The sequence below is a fragment of the Lepisma saccharinum genome, chromosome 2 (genome assembly GCF_977018435.1).
Source record: "Lepisma saccharinum chromosome 2, izLepSacc3.1, whole genome shotgun sequence".
Classification (NCBI taxonomy): Eukaryota; Metazoa; Arthropoda; class Insecta; order Zygentoma; family Lepismatidae; genus Lepisma; species Lepisma saccharinum.
This window is the reverse complement of record NC_139230.1, coordinates 161,912,049-161,926,281: the sequence shown is the minus strand read 5'-3', so window position 1 is coordinate 161,926,281 and position 14,233 is coordinate 161,912,049. Positions and strand designations below refer to the sequence as shown.

Here is a 14,233-nt window from a genome sequence, read left to right as displayed (position 1 = left end):
CCTGCTGAATACTATAATGTTGCTTGTCGGTCTGCCTTGGGTTTGCAGGGCAGATGATTAATGTTTGACATATGTGGATTTTGAATACATCATAAGGTTTGAACAAACATTTTATTAATAATGATGGCCAGATAGGTTGCTTCAGAACGTTACGCATTAACTTGCAAGGCACACGATAACGTTGTCAACTCATCTCTGACGAAAAGTGGAGTTACGAATAAACAACATTCATTTGGCGATTTGAATCCTGGATGAGCCACGAGTGCGTCATTGTGTTCATCAGTTCGTCACACATACTCATAGACATAATTTCGCGGAGGCAGTCCCATCATTTTCGGGTTTATTAACATTTACATGTTAGGGGTGATTTTCTTAACTTCCTGGAACCTGAGGTTCATGTTCCGCCGACAAAATTAGTCCCAGTTACACTGCTGTGCATCCTCAAAGTCACGATTAATCTAGAGAGGCGTAAAAGCGACATAAAATAGCCAAATCGTAATGCAAATATATCTTCCTAAATAATTTCCCACGGTAATTTTCTTCTTTTTCATTGCCTCTAAAGAAAATTCTCATACTCAAAATTCACTTTCCATTTTGACTTTTATTAAGACTTTTTATACATGCACATTCGCCTATATTCCACGCCTTTGCCTTGTATTCGATGCCCGGTTTTGTAACAATAAGACTACTAAAATACCTTTTAATTGAATTTAAAGGGGTGTTATAAGTACTCTTTGATCAGGGAGGGTTCTTACTTAATAAAAGTTGTACGAGTGATTACCGTACTACTAAGTTAAAAGCCCTAGATTTCAATCCTGGGTGCGTCACAGTGGTTTGTGTCCAGATGCACGCAATTCTTCCGATGCAAGGTGCTGTTGGTCCTTTAACGCACGAGAAGGAGGCACGTAGTGTTCGGATCCCACTTTAAACTGAATGTTCAGTCTCAATTAGCATATCTGTGCATAAAAGTGGACTTATCGCATGTACTAAAATGTCATCATTCGCTACAGTAAAGCTTCAAGAATAATAACTTCGATTGTATTTCCTACTTAGGAAAGCATGAAATTAGCTCAAATTTCTATAGACGGCGGATTGTCCCGTATTCAACACCATATTATTATTAAAATGTATAGCACGAATTGCCCCACCTCATTTACGGGCAAGTTGTCAAATGGCAAACAACCTGTGTTAAGGGTCTTACACAGTAAGTGTGGTGTGGTGTATCACAAATTCTCTAGAAGGGAAGGGGATTTAGGTAAGTCCAAGATCCACCTGGACAAACTTCATAATCAGGACAGAATGTAATTAAAATCTTAACATTTGATACATCTTACTTGTGTTTATATCATATTTTATGTAATTAGATAAATTCTTTGCTCCGATTTTATTGCTTAAACTATACTTGTGCAACGTATGAGGACTTCCAAGATAATCTGGCGTTCAAAGTGGGGGACTTAGTGATCCTGTCAGAAACACTAGCTAATTGATAACGGTCTGTCAGATTTTATAGTCAAATGTTTGCCATTCCAGGTGGTTTATTATTATTATTGCTGGTAGTATAGTGGTATCGAGATGCACGCCATTCTTCCGATGCAAGCGCTGTTGGCCCTAGAACGCACAAGAGGATTGAACCTCCAGTATGAACACTTCCAGAATAAATAATGCCTTACGTTTTGGAATTTTTTCGTTAAAATTTCTACATAATAAATAACGTATTTGTGAGCGTAATTTGACAAATTATCTTGCTGAGAAAGAGAAACCGTGATTCATAAACAATAAACCTGCCTGAATTCCGTACAAATATGCACTCTAGATTGCACCACTACAGGACAACCCCTCTCATTGTGACAACATAGAAGGGGGTTGATAACTATATGGCAAAATACAAGCACACGGGTACCCCAGATGGGTAGTATTCACGGGAAGGACATGCCCAGTTCGTGCTATCATAGAAACTCTAGTAGAACATGTCGTCTCCCCTTTCAGTGTTGCACTGTGTACATTAATTCAGTCTTCTCTTTTTAAACCAAACTAAAGGATGGCTAATCTTAGACAAGAAACGAAGACGCGACTAACGTTTGTTAGTTTTTGAAGTGCTTAGATTGTGGTTGGAAAATGTTACGTGATGTATATGATGCTTTCAGGAACCTTTCTATCACCCCTCCACATGCTAGCCTCCTACCGTCAGGCTATTCTTCGAGACCTGGAGGGAAAAGTAACGACCTCAGCCTCAGTGGCTCAATGGTTAGCGATTCAGGTTAGGATGATCACTTATTTTCAAACACCCAGTGTAGCGAGGAGGGGCTCTGCTTAGGTTACATAATATGATGCATTAGATGTAGCTGTTTGAGCAGGTAAAAAGAAATATTCTTATCGTATACGTGCTCACTGAAGCAAACTTTTTCTTGTTGAATCTAACCGAATTTAATGGATCGATGAAGTTTGAGACAAAGCGTTTGTTTGTTAGTCGGCTAATGTCAACTTTGAACAAAGGAGTCGCGTTTCAAACTAGGGGTCTCTGGTTTGATTTCAAGTCTATGCATGTTCAGTGGTTTCGATCCCTTTCATCATTCTAGGTCCAGTTGTGATTACCCAATTTTTCTACTTTCTTATATGTAGTTTACAATTCATATTTAATGTACAGTAATTTGTGCTGCCTGGAAGTATTTAGATCAGTGATTTATCCACACATCTCAAATACGCTATTAACAGCCGCCCCCTACAACAATGTCCGAAACGTTTCACAAAGGTCAAATAAACTGTTATTTCGGGGCTATATGTACTCTTACAGCGTACAGAAAGATGGGTAGGTTAGGTAGGTTAGGTTTTTGTATGATACATTTAAAATCTTTTGTTTCATTTGGACATTGATTGAATAACATAGTCAGATATCCGGTACATTTGGTACTGACCTCTGACACGACCAATGTTGCCAGTACACTTAGCAATTTCGAAAGAACTTACTTCTTTTTTATGAATATGCCAGAAAAAACATAAATTGGTCTGTAATCCATAAAATTCGTAACAATTTATCGTTCTTTTATCAGTTCTACATATACCCACACAGACCATCGAATTTTTTTTCAAACGACGCCATACCTGTATTTTACTCATGTGTGTTTTTACTTCATACAAAAACTGAACACAAATACTGAACGTTCACTTAGAGCATGATTTTCTTGGTTGATGTTAAAAAATATTCACATAGACAAAGTTAATTCCACGTCTCTATCGCTTCTTGTACAAAAGTTACGTGCATTCAAAATCTTCGTTGCGTGACTTTTCGGACACGTTGTAAAAATCCTTATAGATATTCCCAAGTGAAAATATTCTGTGTAAGTCCCTTATTGACGAATAAGGTATATTTACGAAATACGAGTATTTTCTGTGAACCGGCTAATGATACACGACGCACAAGCCGCACCTGATCTGATGTCACTGAAGGTGTGTTACGATTATTCAACGTGTCTTTGAATAGAAAGTTGTCAAGATGATTTGGGGCAGCTTCCACAGATTCCTCATTTGAAGCTGCTTGATAGTTTATTATATTTCACGCCAGACTCAGTCCGTAAGGTTACGATTAACAATACAGTTATAACCTCAAGGCCAGGACTTCCGATCGGAATCCTGTCAGAAGTTGCGCAAGAACGAAGAAAGCATGATACCGGAAAATGCTCAAGAATGTCGATCCGCCGAGATCTTCTGTTTAAGACAACTACTATGCCATAAAGCCGAAAACAATTGCCCTTTAACGGAAAATAAGATTTTTTTAAAGTAGCATAATTGAGGTAAAGCAATGATAAGAAACTTCCAAGAGCAGTTTTTTGTCAACATTCAGGTTCATGGAAGGTGTTCACTTGTTGATGCTTCCGACACTTCACTTGTCGAACAAGTTTTCCATTTTTCTAGCATCGGTTTTAGAATTGAAGGAGAGAAAGGGAGAGAATACCCTCCCCCCTTAATCTTCTTCAAACCCCTATGTTTCTGAATTCATTCTCAAGAGGGGGAAAGAGTTTCCCCTCCCTGATATCAATGTTTCGTCAAGAATTTGCAGATTAAGAATTTGATCTTGAGAAAGGAAAGCGATAATTAGAATCCAATGTAATATCAATATTTGACGCAAAAAATAATATTTGAACTATAACTGAAAATAATTCTTAAAAAAAAGTTTCTTCGTGAAAATATGTCTCAAATGATATAATATTATTGCTGTAAAATAAAACGAAGTCTATTCCAGACCCGACCTGAAGGCCAAAATTAGGCGAGAATCACAGTACTGCTTCTATTAAAATATTGTTTGATTGCGAATCCATTAACGTTTTAAATACTAAAATCTAGGAAAACGTAAGGAAGGTTTTTCTTGTAAATGATCTTAAACTGTCAACAGCACATCCCCCACTATTGTTTTAAGTTCTCTTTATGCACATATAAGCTATTCGGGACTGGGCCTGCAGTTTGAAGTAAGATTTAAACTACTGTAAACGTGCCTGAACCGGAAATCGAACCGGGGATCCCTTGATTTTTTAAATTACAAAACAAGAATTGGCATCTTACATATTACGTTTCACAAAAAGAAATGTACAAGTTGAAAATAAAATTTAAGAATCTTGACAAAACCAGACCTTCTTCACCTTTCCCGTACTTCGAAACACACTGGCCCAGTGTTGCCACATGAAGGGAAATTTCCCTTTTTGAAGGGAAATTTGGAGCTATTTTTAAGTGAAAAGGGAAAAGGGAAATTCGATGAAAAATAGCGAATTTTCAGGGAAATTTTAAGGCAGACTAAACATTAATTATATTAAACATTATAACAGATTCCAGTTTTGAAAATGAGAACTTATTATTTTTTTATTTTGTCGTATACTTTGTTCTGAGAGGAAGGGTGGAATTTTGGTTGACCCACATCTGGCTACCGTTTGGGTATCACAAAAATGTGATTTTCCACACAAACTCTTCATATGTGCGCCTTAATATTTCTGTAGAATATTTTTAATTTTCTTCTGATGGTGTGAGGAAGACAAGGGGCATTGGCCTCCCTAAATCCATTCTCTGTTTGTGTGTTTTTTGCTTTTTACTGATGAAAATCTTCAGTTGCCAACTATAATATAGTTTTAGCTTTCCCCTCAAAACAAAAAAAATTGCTTGGTTTAGAAATAAAATCTAAATCTTCCAAAAAAACATTTAAAAGTTATTGATTTGGTTTATTTTACTTCTCTTTTCTGCCACTTTTGGCTAATTGCAAAGATGGGGATGAGTAATGATATGATGAAATTTATGAATGGACACTCACAAACAGCCATGCCCAGGCCGGGATTCGAACCCGGTACCCCTGGCGTCGTAGCATTTAAAAGTTAAATTGATTAACATTTTATACATACATACGAACATGGGTCAACGATAATATTTAATTATTATTATTATTAATAATAATAATTCTTTAGCTGAAGGGAAAAAATGGGCGAAAAAGGGAAATTTTACCCCTTGGAAAGGGAAATTGTGCTTATAGATTGTGGCAACACTGCACTGGCCTCTTCCACCGCACCCCCCCCCCCACCCCCCGGCCATTTATGAGCAGCGGTTCTTGGCTCGACACGCCTTATCGGCTTCCTGCAATGAGAGACGCTTACAACAATCGACACCGACCTCCGCAAGGGTCATTTTACTATCTCGTAAACAGTAGCAAGCGGTGCCCTGCATTGACAGCGTGTTAGCAAACAGAGGAGAGGGCCCAGCAACAATATACACAGTCAGTATATATTTTTGGGAGGAAACAAACGAAATAGGGAGCGAAATATGAATGACAACAGGAGATTTTGGCCAACCTCCATGGCGGAATGGTTAGCACAGAGCGTTACAAAGCAGGGGGTCCAGGGTTCGAATCACGGCCTGGGCATTCATTGTGAGTGTCCCTTCATCAATTTCATCACATCGTCACTCATCCTCATCGTCGCGATTAGCCACAAGTGGCAGAAAAACGACGTAAAATAACCAAATTCATTCATTTATTCAATCCAAACTGAAAATTTGCTCGATATTACATAGAGCAATGAGGATTTGGGGGCGATTGCCACCGCCGCCACTGAAGTACGCACCTGATAATGTAACTGGAATATTTAAGCATTCCAGAAATATGAGTTAGACTTTGTATGGTTTGTTTGTTGTAAAAGTAGTAATATCAAGAGCGAGAAGAACGTCGTGAATAAAAAAAAAATTGCTAGTTTTTACTGCAATAAGTTTATGCACATCAATCACTAATGTTCACATCGAGACAAACGCCAATGCACGACGAACAATTTGTCCTGCTCAGTAAAATCTTCTCTACCACCACAAAAAGGGTCATTATCGCGTAGAGGTTAACAAGAGAAAACTAAATAACTCTTTTCTTTCTATTCGGGTGAAGATGTCGTTTTCTGAAGGGAAAAAAGGCAATTCGCACTTTGGACGCTGCCATACCATGGTGGAATGAACTGTCTCTTTTTTTCTTTCTCGTTCCCCCTTGCGACCAATTCGTGTTCCGAGATGGCCCTCGAGTGTGTGAGAGAGAAGTTTGACGATATCGCAGCTTCGTCGTGCCATGATTACAATCTTCACGCCAGACTCGAACTCCGGAGGGGCATTGTGTGGGAGACACGGACGGAGGTCAGAGGTCGATTCACGGACCAATAATGAGAGAGACAGAAACGCCTCGCCAAAGCGACCCTCTGCTGTGGTTTCCTGAGACGTTCAACGCACTCGTTGGACCGTTTCCATCTTCCGAGTTTCCACCAGATGCATCCGGGGTTAAAAGGCGACTGAGGAAGCTATGACTAATTTGCAAGCCGAAATTCTTTAGGGACATTCCATGTGAAAGTGTCCCTGAATCTCAATTTTTAAAATTAAATGCAATGCTGTTAACTTAATCCTATCTTGTGAGTGAACATTTGCAGAAATCCAAGTATTATACATAATTTAGGTTTTTTACTATTGTTCGTTCATTTTAACTTTTTGATTTGCCTTCCATATGTATTGGATCCCACCCGTGACACCAAAAAACAATTAATTTCTCCTTTAACTGTTACATTTCCCCTTCAACTCCACTAGAATATTAATACTTCGATTACATTCTCTTTATCTTAATAATTTACTTTCCATAATTAGAAAATTCATAGAAATTAAAATAAATTTCTTAGTGGCAGTGTTTTATCTGTCCCACCTGTTACACAAAATTGTTCACTTGTATTTATAAATCTGGGACAGTATTTTAAGGGTAGTTATATAATCTACTGTGGTACGTCTCACATTTCACATCACGAAAATTGTTAGAAAAATGTTACTTAACTATAAGTAGAACAGTTACTTTTATATCAAAAATGTAGTGTCTGTCCCATCCCTGACAATGGACTGCCCTTTTACAATAACAGAAAATAAAGTGAGTTAATGTTTGTTGCCACCAAGGCTCAACCTTGTATTGGAGATAGGGTCGCCCCGATGGCGTTGTGGTAACTTTGTCACCTTGTAATCGAGGGGTCTTGGATTTGATGCCCGGCAGAGGCAATAATATTTCGAAATCCGCTTGAATATGTAGGTCCAGTCCTGATTAGCCTGTCTGTGCATAAAGTGAACTTGAAACAAATTGGGCAGAGACATTGACAGAAAATACCTATACGGGATGGCACACTCCGAGAATCGAACCAAGGTCTCCCTCGTGGAGGATATGCGCCCTACAGACTGGACTACAGCGGGCTCTACTTTCTGTAAATATTCATTGCATATGGAAACTCAATACTTGATTTTTTTTTATTATTTTATTTTAATTACCGTTGCATGAACTCCCAAGGGAAATACTTTGAGAGGGATGGTGACTGCTAAAATTCCAGATTAGATTGTCCCTTTTTATAGAACAAGTTCGAAATCATTTTGATATCGCCTCGTATACATATGTAACAGTCTAGTTTATTATTCAGTTATGAAGTTTTCGTGAGGAACGAAACAGTCTTTGAGTAACATTTATTTTTTGGACACTAAGTATTCTAAGAAACCTGTAACGTTTCTGGTGAATTATCGACTTAGAACTTCATTATAATACTCGTATTAAAAGCAAAACATTTATTGACAAAATTATATTCTCAAGTCTTATTAAATTGAAAAAAAAATTTAGTGTAAACAATATTTTGTTGGTACCAAAATTTAAAAAAAATAATGATTAGGTCTCCTTTATCATGTATTGGTTATTTTCAGGGCGGCTATGGAAAATTAATTATCTGCTTGATGTTGATTTTAGGGGGAGAGTCGAAGGACAATTCGAACAATGCATTCGTTGTTTGTGTAAGTGTAGGTCCTTGAGTGTGGAGGAAGAGTTAATACATACCAAACACCTGAGCACTGAGAATGTAATATAAGGTGCAAATGAGCAAAAATAATACGACGGTTATATTGTTGTTTAAAGTGATGGATTAATTAATGTAAGACGCGTACCGAAACAACATCATGGAAGGAGTAGAATCATCTGTGGTAAGAGTAGTGTAATAGTGGTAAAGAAGTTGTAAGAACTTTAGTTCCTTTTCCGTTAAATCTGTTTAGTCAGTCATTAATCTGAGATTCAGCATTCAATTGATCGGGATGATCAGCGCCGTCTGTTGATATAAGTGTGTTGATTTACAAGAGTGTTTGGTTATATTTATATTACTACAAGTTAATTGTAGCGACAAGGATGAATGATGAAATCTATAATGAAAGAAGCATCCGTATCTTGGCCAAGATTTGACTCTAGGATGCCTGCTTTCGTAATTCTCATTAACCTAAGCAATTTGCCATGGAAATCGGTGATACTTTGTCGGCTATATGTTGCGATAATAATAATAACAATAATAATTCCATTCAGAAGAACTTGATTGAACTTAATCTCTCCGGGATCAATCTGTAAGAATTTCTAACATCTCACTATGGGGTCACATTTTAACTGGGTATGCAGACACTAGGTTTCACGGAATGTCCACCAGAGCGAATAAATTCCGCCCAGTTCCCATATTCTGAAAGACTCTTTTGAGTTGCCGGTTCCGTGTGAACTACAATTCATATCTTGATTGCAGCTCAAATTCTTCCGGAATTTTCCCTCGCTTGGATTTTTATAAGTTATGGAGTCTCAGCTTACATCCGTGAGGCTTCCAGCCAGGTAATGATAGCTTATTGTATTAGCGCGGTTTTCCGGAGGATCCTCCTCGCTCAGCAGCTGTTCTACTAACTGGTTACATTGCCAACAAGAAATCCAAGCGACGGCCAACAAATATTTCCGCATGGCTGACCAGAAATGATGCGAGGCCTATCCGGCAATTGTAATGATTTCTTTTCATCGTGTAATTACTCTTTCGGCGTGACCGGAGTAGCAACACACAGCTAATTGACAGCTTGAAGAATGCCACTACCTTCTGTTGTGAGGTTCATAAATTTACAGACTAATATGAGGCATTTGCACCCTTCACAGACAACCCTCAAATCAGGGTGCTCTTCCTTCGTTAACCAAGGACTGAGAACATGTCTAGCCCAGCTATCCAAAAGAACAGAGATGCAGAGTAAATATGAAAAATGGGTAACCAGGTTGGAGGCAATGGTGAAAAATCCATTGAAAATCCATTCTGTATTCTAGAAGTAGTTACAGCATTAATTAAATTGTTCTACTCATTATTTTTCTTAATGTTTCTACAAATTTTATTATCAATTTTTAAATAGTTTAAAATTTTTCTAAATTTAATTATTTTATTTATTATATTTAACTTAACGTATATCCAGGGTGGTATTTGTAGGGGGGATGGGGGTATTTCCCTCCTCTGGGTACTTGTGTCCCTCCCTCTGCTTGATAAATTTTATCCATGGGGGGAAATGTTTTATGGCATAAAGTCATTATCTCATGCTGTCCCTAGACAGTCAATAGAATTTCCCCCCACTGGAAATATCTTAAATACCACACTACGTATATCTATCAATCAATTTATCTATCCATTAGCTTAAATTGCTACATGATTTTGTAATACGCTTATTATAGAATGCAGCAGGAACTTCAATTAATTATTTTCTACACAAATCCAACTCTTTTTAATCAAATAGTCACGCTTATGTAATCAGAAATAAGGTTTTGACGTACCTGAAGGAGGACGTTGAGGGCGGCCTAGGTCGCTAGACTCTTAAGCCGCTCCTGCATATCTCAAGGCAGAATAAAGATAAAGACGTGTAATTTGTCTCGTAGGATAGAAAAGAAACTTCAGAATCTATTACGTCGTCGAAATTTTAATGGGGACAAGTTTTGAATATTTTGCTCAAATATTCGTTATTCAAATTTGAAGATGTCGGAAATCCTTACTTCTCACTTTCGAACACACGTACTTAAATTTTATTACACTCCATTACACTAAATGAACTTGTAAGTTTATTTTTCCAATGTGACCGAAATTTGTCCGGCACTAAAAGCTAGCTGATTAAACAGCTGCGATCTAATCTGAAATGTTAGTACTTCTTCTGCCAGCAAGACAGGCAGGAAGTGTCTGAACAAGTCAGATTTTTGTACCGAATGTAATCGGAAATATCATCTGCAGAAGTAATACTTACTAGAAGGTTATATTTCTAAAAACTAGTTCCTCTATGCAATCGGTTTATATTTCACTTCACACTACTTCCTATTCTACTTACTTCCAATATGCTACTGCGGCTACAAGATAGGTCACGGTATTATGCCACTTCACACTGCATGCACACTAACAAAGAATTGATGAATATTACACTATGTAATCACATAGGAGATATGAATTGCATTACTCACAAGAAGCTAACCTCTTCTCCTACAATAAGATATAAGCTTATTCAAAGTAAATAATTTAATTTTAAGCTTGCATTAAGACAAACCAGTTACGGCACCAGAAAAAAATAGTGGGCAGGCAGGAATATTTTGAGGACACATATTATTATTATTTATTATCTCAATAAAATATACCGGTAAATACCATACAAAAATGGGCTTAAAGAGCAGGTATTTATCTAGCTTTTCTTGTTTTCTTGGAGGGGGTGGACTGGTTGCTCCGTGCTCCCCCTTTTTATGAGACCGTTACTGAGACACACTTAATGTAACATCTATAATGAAAATACTAGTTATTATTTATTACTTTACACAATATTCATAAAATTGAAATTTAGTTAAGTAACTTGAAATTTATTCAAACTATAGTTATAAATTTTATGTGAATTTTCGAAAAAATTTTACACCGTTGTTCAACGCAATGCTTAGCGACACAAGTATTTGCCAATGTTTAATTTACCAATGATCCTTCCCACGTCTTCGAAGCTAAATTGCAATATGCGAATCGCTGGCTTACCTTGCGGTAAGAACTCAGGTACCGAACCGTGACTGCGGACGGTTTTATTTTAGTCGTTTGAGATCTCTTACTTAGTTAACACGAGCAATTAAAATACACGTTCGCGTCTTCTGCTGGATGGAATGGTTCATTAGCATTCGAAGCTTTGAGATGTATTCACCGATATGTCTAATCACCACCACGAAGAAAATGAAACAACGACGAGGGTGAATTGTGAAAACAAAAAGAGATTTTTACAACAGCCATTACTTATTTATAGTGAATTCGAATAATGGTGGGTGGTCCTTTAGCATTGGTTATTGCTATACAGTTTTAATTGAAACAGTCGCTTAAAGTGCAGATTTTAATATGATTAGAAATCATAAGAAGCAAAATATATGTAAATTTTGATTTTCTGTGTGCGTTTATGTAGCCGTACTTCATACTTCGTGCTCTACCAAGACACTCGAGAACGTGACCCATTAGCATAAATGTAACCATGTGTAGAGCAGTGATTTATCCTTTCCCACTGTTTTCAGCTGGAGATACACAAAATAAACCGCTCAACTAACAGTATTTATCATAAAAGGTCTTGTAATATACAACAAATTACCTCAAAACTACAAATTAGTAAATCTCTTGGACTTTAAGAAAAACATTAAAAAACTGTTACTAAAACATTCTTTTTATTCTGTAGCTGAATATCTTGGTGCACAACTGTAAGAAGATCTATTCCACTTTATTTGAATCAATATATATATATATATATATATATATATATATATATATATATATATATATATATATATATATATATATATGTATGTATGTATGTATATATATATATATATATATACGAATATATATATATATATATATATATATATATATATATATATATGTGTGTGTGTGTGTGTGTGTGTAATTAGGATATTGACGTCGCTATTCTGCCACTATTAGGAAATCGCGACGATTGGGATGTATGTTGATACGATGAGGTGTATGAAGGAGCATTCACAAACACATATTAACGGCATAATACAATTCCTACTGCGGATTATCTTGGCTACAAGTTCAGGCATTCCAGCCTCGTTACTCTACAAAATGTCTTATTGGATTTTTCTATGAATCGGGGAAGTTAGTTATTATTATTTTATATTTCTTCATCTCCTCCGTGGCAGTGCGGTCTAAGGCGCTGTGCTTTGGAATTCAACTGCGGGCATCATCCCCTGGAGCTCCAGGGGGTGATGCTGCGGGACGGCATAGGTTCGAGTCCGCCTGGGTTCAGTCTCTGGGTTCTCGGCCTGTGTGTAGGACCTGTGGCAACCCACATTCGTGAGGAAATTGGGGAGCTACGAGTGAGTAGCGTAACCCTTTCGCGGAAATCTCCAATAAGGGATGAGGGTTCGACGTGCTGACCCCACGTCACCCCATTACTGGTTGAAGAACTCCACACCTCTAGGAAGGATTGTTGGAGGGAGACTGGCAGTCGGGAGTTCCGCCTAGGCTCTTCAAGGGCTGAAGAAAGAAAGCACTAATTGCAAATAATGTTATTTTGAAATGGATAGACATCTTATATATGACGGTTAGCTGAAGGAGACTTTGGACTTGTTAAACAAATTGTCGCATGAATGAAAAGAAAGAAAAACATATGTTAGTGCTGTGTAATGATTTTACAGTGGATGTTTCATTAAATTTCCACCCACCTCCCCTTTTACTACTAGTTCACCTGGCTAATAATGAAATAAATATGGATGCATGAAGCTTTGAATGGGCTCGTCCGGGATTTGAACCCGGGACCTCTCGCACCCTAAGCGAGAATCATACCCCTAGACCAACGAGCCGCTCGCAAGCTTTGTCTACTGCTATGTTGTGCTGAAAGTTACTTGTTCGTCCGTGAATCGCGAACAGACATTCCTGTTGGGCAAGTGAAGCAGGAAATCGGCAACTAGGGCAATAGGGTGCACAAGATATTGTTGGTAAAGGGTAGATGGATTCCCCTCTTCATCGGATTCTTTCTACTTCTCTTTCCTCTTTTCCTCATTCTCTCCCCTCTCTCTTCATTTCTTTCTGTATCTTCCTATTTCTATTTTTCTCATTTCTATTTTTCATTATCTTTTCGCTTTATTTCTTATTCATCGCTCTTTCTCCCCCCTCCCTTCCCTTCCCTGTCTGTCTTTATAGAGAAATGAGACGCATTTCAATGCATGAAGTAAAACTTGTTCTAAATAAAGTATCTGTGATACATTAATCTTTAAAATACTTTGAAATGAATTAATATATCCAGGATAAAATATTGACTATTTAAAATAAAATATACAATATCAAATTGTAGTATAATATCAATGGTTTGTTTTGAGTTGACTTTTACTATGACTTGCTGTCAAACCAGAATAAGTGTGGGGCCTGATGAGAATGTGCATGAGGCGTCTAATCAAATGTTTCCGATGAAATAAAAAGGCCTGAACAAATCTGATATGCAAGACCATCCGTATCAAGAACTGATGTCCAACAAAAAAGCATTAGACATTACTAGAGCATTCCCTGACATTCGCTACGAGACTCGGCGGCAAGCGGCCCGGCGTCAGGGCTTGTATTTCCCGGTGAACGGGGTCCGCGACAATCTCTAGAGTCGGTTATTAAAATTACAGTTTTCATATTGTGTACTAACCTTGACTACAGAAGGTGTTGAAAATGATGTCCCTCTGCTGCAACACATTCCTGGCATCTCCGAAGGAAATTGGCATTTACACGTGCAAGTTCGTCTATTGTAATTCTCCCAACTTCTCGTACAATACTCTCTTTTAACTCACGGATGGGATTGTATTTGTATACTTTATTTTTAATTTTATTTTTTATTTTTAGATTTAAGAATTTTAGCGGCTCTAAATACTGTGGTTTTCGAAACACCCGTT

General features: G+C 37.5%; 1 protein-coding gene and 1 non-coding gene across 2 annotated transcripts in view; both read right to left on the bottom strand.

Annotated features, from left to right (window-relative positions):
• The window catches only part of LOC145983734 (uncharacterized), a 59,792-nt gene that overhangs the window by 14,880 nt on the left and 30,679 nt on the right, over nucleotides 1-14,233 (bottom strand). The gene's annotated exons all lie outside the window — the stretch shown is intronic.
• TRNAP-AGG (transfer RNA proline (anticodon AGG)) lies at nucleotides 13,091-13,162 on the bottom strand. Its single transcript has one exon. It is a non-coding gene; the product is annotated as a tRNA-Pro (tRNA).